At 43.2% G+C, this 6,112-nt stretch overlaps 1 protein-coding gene across 2 annotated transcripts in view; it reads right to left on the bottom strand.

Annotated features, from left to right (window-relative positions):
• ETV6 (ETS variant transcription factor 6) overlaps positions 1–6,112 on the bottom strand; it is a 285,447-nt gene that overhangs the window by 130,943 nt on the left and 148,392 nt on the right. The window lies entirely within an intron of this gene.

The following is a 6,112-nucleotide window of genomic DNA, read 5'->3' as shown; positions in this document are numbered from 1 at the left end:
CCAGAATACTGGAGTGGGTAGCCTTTCCCTTTTCCAGGGGATCTTCCCAACCCAGGGATCAAACCCAGGTCTCCCACACTGCAGGTGGATTCTTTACCACCTGAGCCACAAGGGAAGACCCCCTGCATTGGAAGGCAGACTCTTAACCATGAACCACCAGGGAAATCCTGCAACCAGGTTTTGAGTAAAAACCTGGCTCTCTGGAAAATCTGAGACATGAACCACGCTAAGGCTCCAAGTTTACAGGGTATCATAGTAATAAGCATGCAAGGTTATCTCAGTGCTTATTTTACCAACTCTGGGGAAATTCTTCAATATGACATTATATGCTTTTCTCCTGGCAGAAAAGAGAGAAACAGCAGGCAGCCAAATAGTTGCATCACTTGAACTATGCCATTTCCAGCCTGTAAAAGTCTCTGTCTTGGTTCCCCAGGTAGAAAAGAAAGTGGGCCTTTGTGGAAGAACTATTTTTAGCACGATTTCTTTCCTGAGAAATTCACTTCTTTCTTGATGTGAATGATTACCAAGACTAGCTTTCAAGTACAGTTTTAGATCTGAAATGAGCACACATCACAGGAAAAGTCAAAGGAATTTTAAGGTTTTGAGATAGGAACTCAGCAGATTTGGCCCTGAGTTCTGGGGAAGGGCCTGCGTGCTGCCTTTCAGTTGCAATGATCCTCCGAGAACCAGAAAAAGTACAAGCTGTGAAAAAGCAAATTATTGCTTGGGTGATAAAGAGTTGAGTTTTGGAGGAGGACTTCTTCAGGAAAACACGCATGGACCAACCCAGAGATGTGTGTGTACAGATACACAGAGAGGAGGCAACAGATCTGTTTCCTGGTTTGCTGAAAGCATAAATCTGTGAAAACAAATAGTTGCATCACCAATAGAGCAAAATACTGGATCCAGTTCTGAACTATTTGGGGCCCAGCTACAGGAAGGATGAAAACCACACTGATATCTACTTCCGACATAAATCTGGTTCTGGTTGTCTGGGAGATAAACCAACTATACCAGCCCCGGTCTGACAGTTTGGCAATGTTCAGGAAACTATGATAAGGGACAGCCCTAGGGCTGCACAGCTTGAAAAATCAGTTTTATAAAAGAAGGATATGTCTGAGCCTCTAAGACCATTTACCTGAAATGAACCACAATGAGGGCTCCAATCTCAGAGATAGAACTTGGCTTTTATACCGTGCCATTCAAACCAGGTGGACACAACAGGGCTGGTTGAACAGTGTTTGAAAGAGTGATTTTCAGAAAGGATAAAATAAGAGCTCTTGGGTCCCAGAGGGGAGATCTCTTTCTCCTCTTCCAAGCCGGCATCAAACGGTTGCAGGCTGAGTGAGGGGTGATCTGTATGCATGAGAAGGTGGGAGGTGTACATGTAGGTATCACTCAGAGCTTCAGTCTGGTTTTGTCAATTCAGCTCAAATACACATGGACAGGCTCCCCAGGCGGCTCAGTGGTAAAGGATCCGCCTCCCAGGCAGGAGACCTGGGTCTGACCCCTGGATCAGAAGATCCCCAGAAGAAGCAAATGGCAACCCACTCCAGTATTCTTGACTGGAGAATCCCATGGACAGAAGAGTCCATGGGGTTGCAAAGAGTCGGACCATGACTTAGCAACTAAACAGCACATGGAAAACTGTGTTGCCCCCCCAGAAACCTAACATAGCCTTATGGTTCAGGAGGAACATTGACCAGACCTCATTTTCAGATGTGGGGGAGTTTCTTTTGGGGAAATCTCTCAAGTCACTTACAACAGACAAGGTGATATCAAAAAGGGTGGTGTGCCAAGCCTGCTGCCCAGGAAACAGGATCACTTACTAAGTGCCTGACATGCACTAGATGGTGACTCCGGTAAGCTCCCAAGCCCTGCAAACGACAGGCATGAGATCCTCCTCTTAGGGGTGAGAAAATGCGATTCTGTGACATTCTGGTCTGCAGGGCTCCAACGCTTCTGCCTATACTGGACACAGCTCCTCCTGAGAAAAGAAGGCCCAGTCCAACCACTGGAGATCCAGCTACTCATCAGTACTCAGGAAGCACCTCTGGGGAGCCGAGCCCTTGTTGTGTTGTGGGAAGGCAGTGGTAACCCAGGCGGTGTAGTCCCAGCCCTTGTGGACCTTGTGTGGTTCAGGGAGGAGGACAGTCTGGGCACCCGTGTTCTAAGCAGGGAAGCTGAGAGCATGTTGGAAGCACAGTGAGGGTGCTGGTGAGTCCTCGGGGAAGCCCAGCCTGAGTAAGTGACTTAAGCTGAGGCCTAAAGCAGTGGTCCCCAACTTTTATGCCACAAGGGACTGCTTTTGTGGAAGATAGTTTTTTCACAGACCAGGATGGTGGGGAGGGATGGTTTGGTGATGAATTAAGTACAGTAGGGTTCTACTGCATCAGTAATTCCACTGCTGATCTGACAGGAGGTGGAGCTCACACAGTAACTCAAGTGATGGGGAGCAGGTATACAGCTGTGATCGGTTATCCGCCGCTTATCTCCTGCTGTGCAGCCCAGGTTCTAACAGGCCACGGATGGTACTGGGGGGTTGGGAACCCCGGCCTAAAGGACCTACTGGAATGATACTGAATTTATCTTGCCGAGTTAGCGATAGGCGGTGGCACAGGGTAAGGGCTCAGAGTAGAGAGGGGCCACCAGAAGAAGAAGAGAAAGAATGTGATCCATACAGGAAATGGGAAAAGGCCCTGTTTGGCAAGGAAGTGGGACCCAGAGCCCACAGGGTTTTGCAGGCTGCTGCATTCATGCAGGACTCTGAGAAGGATGCTGAAGAATACAAGCCCAGATCTGCAATTCAATACAATCTAGGTGCAAAGCTGGAGACAGAAGTGACCACTATTTCAGAGGTCCCCATGGACAGCAATGCTAGAAAAAAAATTATAATATAAAGGAGAAAAAAATTATTTCCACAATCCTTTCACTCAGAGATAACCACCTAGAGTAACTATTTCCCTGCATTTCCTTCTGGTCTATTATTTATAGATTAAAAATGAGGGGAGAGAGGAGATTATTTTTCAGGAGAGAGATCTGTATCCTGCCTTTTCAAATACATTACACGAGCATTTAAAAAACCTGATTTTTAACTGCTGTATAATTTTCCAACTTCAAGGCCTGCCCCAATCTCCTTAAGCAATCCAGTGTGGTGGTTCCTGCTGCGCTGCTCATCCACATGTAAGAATTTTTTGTCAGCATCTGATATTGTTTCCCAGTGACGGGTTTTTGGAAAAGAATTCCTGAGCCAATGAATAAAGCTGTTTGAAGCTTCTTTCTGCATACAATCGAAGTGTTTCTACAATGGTTCTGCTCCCTGAATTATATTTTTGTTCTCATGTCACTGCTAGTGTTTCTTTTTTTCCACGTGTATATGGAGGTCTTTTGTGTGTGAGCTGCTGCAAGTCTAGAGTAACCAGCTGTGTTAGGTACAAGTAACATCTCTTGTCTACCCCACAAGTGAACGTGAAAATGAAAGTCGCTCAGTCGTGTCCGACTCTATGCAATCTCATGGACTACACAATTCATGGAATTCTCTAGGCCAGAATACTGGAGTGAGTAACCTTTCACTTTTCTAGCAGATCTTCCCAACCCAGGAATTGAATTGTGGTCTTCTGCACTGCAGGCGGATTCCTTACCAAGTGAGCTATCAGGGAAGCCCCCTCCCCATCTAAATTGAGAATTAACATTAAAAAAAAATTTTTTTTAAATACAGATTTGTATTTTGTCATTTTATTATTTCTAGTATATATATTATTTAATACCTATAAATAAATACCTATATATTAATAATATAAGTATTTGTTCATAGGTATTAAATTGTGTACATATATAGGTGTTTGTTTTTGGTGAGTTATTTAATCTAAGTGCTCAATCATGTAAAAAGATGCTCAACATTGTTAATCATCAGAGAAATGTAAACTCAAACAAGAAGATATCATCTCATACTTCAGAACGGCTATCATCAAAAAGAACACAAGTAACAAATATTGGTGAGGATGTGGAGAAAACAGAACCTTATACATTGCTGGTGGGAATGTAAATCGGTGCAGCCACCATGGAAAACAGTATAGAGGTTTTCGGAAAACAGTATGGAGGTTTTCCAAAAACAACTAAAAATAGAACAACCATATGACCCACAATTCCTGGATATATTTTTGAAAAAAAAAAATGAAAACACTAACATGAAAAGATACACGCACCACAATGTTCCCAGCAACACTATTTACAACCGCCAAGGTATGGAAGCAAAGCAAGTATCCATCAACAGATGAACATATTAAGATGTGACAAACACACACACACACACCCACGAACACTACACAGCCATAAAGAAGAATGAAATTTTGCTATTCACAATAACATAGATGAACTTGAATGATATTATTCTAAGTGAAAAAAATCAAAGACAGACACTGTATGATATTACTTATATGTGGTGTCAAAAAAGTGAAACTAGTGAATATAACAAGAAAATAAATACACTCATAAAGAGGACAAATTAATGGTTACCAGTGGGGAGAGGAAAAGTGAGAAGGTCAGGATAGGGGTAAGGAATTAGGAGGTAAAGACTACTATACATAAACTAATGGATACATGTATATAAATGGCTGAGTCCCTTCACTGTTCACCTGAAACTATCACAATATTGTTAATCGGTTATACCCCAATAAAAAATAAAAAGTTTTAATTAAAAAGGAAAAAGAAAGCTACAAGGAAGTATTGTACAGTGCATGAAATAATAGTCAATGTTTTTAAACTATAAATGGAATATAAGCTTTACAAGTTGTCAATCACTATGTTAAACACCTGAAACAATGATAATATTGTATATCAACTATACCTCAATAAGAAATTTTATAATAAATGGGCTTAGACAGTTAGAAAACTTTTTTTAATGCTCAATCTGAGGTAGAAGTCAGGTCCCCACACTGTGACTTGCTCAGTCAGTAAAGAATCTGCTTGCAATGCAGGAGGTCCGGGTTCAATTCTTGGGTCAGGAAGATCTCCCAGAGGAGAAAATGGCAACCCACTCCAGTATTCTTGCCTGGAGAATCCCATGGACAGAGGAGCCTGGTGGGCTACAGTCCATGGGGTGGCAAAGAGTCGAACATGACTTAGTGACTAAACCTCCACCATGGAAGGACTTAGTTCTGGCAGGGCCGTCTCCACCTCATTGGAGAGTCACTTTCAAAGAAGAGATTAATTTCCATAACTCCATAACTACTTCGGTGTGGTCCTGAGCTTCCTCTTTGGAAACACGCTGAGCTCTGACAACTCCATCACTGATAAATGGTCTGCAGAGCCAGTACTGCTTCAGCATCCCCATCAAGCACAGGTAGCAGGCCTGGAGCTCTGAGCTGCAGCTGACGGTGCAGAAAGTGGATTAAACAGTTCCCCAAACTCTTAGGAGATGTACGGAAAGAGTAACACGGAAACTTACATTACCATATGTAAATTAGATAGCCAACAGGAATTTGTTGTTTGGCTCAGGAAACTCAAACAGGGGCTCTGTATCAACCTAGTGGGGTGGGATGGGGAGGGAGATGGGAGGGAGGTTCAAAAGGGAGGGGATATATGTATACCTATGGCTGATTCATGTTGAGGTTTGACAGAAAACAACAAAATTCTGTAAAGCAATTATCCTTCAATTAAAAAATAAATGAATTAAAAACAAACAAACAGATCATATTAGGGCTTTCCTAATGCCTCAGGGGTAGAGTCTGCCAGCCAATGCAAGTAAGATGGGTTCGATCCCAGGTCCGAGAAGTGCACGTGCAGTGGAGCAACTAAGCCCATGCGCCACAACTGCTGAGCCAGGGCTCTAGAGGCTGGGAGCCACAACTACTGAGTCCACACACTGCAACTACCGAAGTCCTCCTGCCCTAGAACCCATGCTCCACAACAGAAGCCACTGCATTGCAAAGCCCACACACAGGAACTGGAGATTAGTCCCAGCTCACCCAACTAGGGAAAAGTTCGAGCAGCAGTGAAGACCCAGCATGGCCGAAAATAAATAAATAGATAGATAACTAAATTTTCTAAGACTTTACTTTGCCAACAAAAGTCTGTCTAGTCAAAGCTATGTTTTTTCCAGTAGTCATGTATG

This window comes from Oryx dammah, unplaced genomic scaffold (assembly GCF_014754425.2).
Source record: "Oryx dammah isolate SB20612 unplaced genomic scaffold, SCBI_Odam_1.1 HiC_scaffold_29, whole genome shotgun sequence".
Classification (NCBI taxonomy): Eukaryota; Metazoa; Chordata; class Mammalia; order Artiodactyla; family Bovidae; genus Oryx; species Oryx dammah.
The sequence above is the reverse complement of the archived record's forward strand: the minus strand, read 5'-3'. Positions and strand labels throughout refer to the sequence as shown.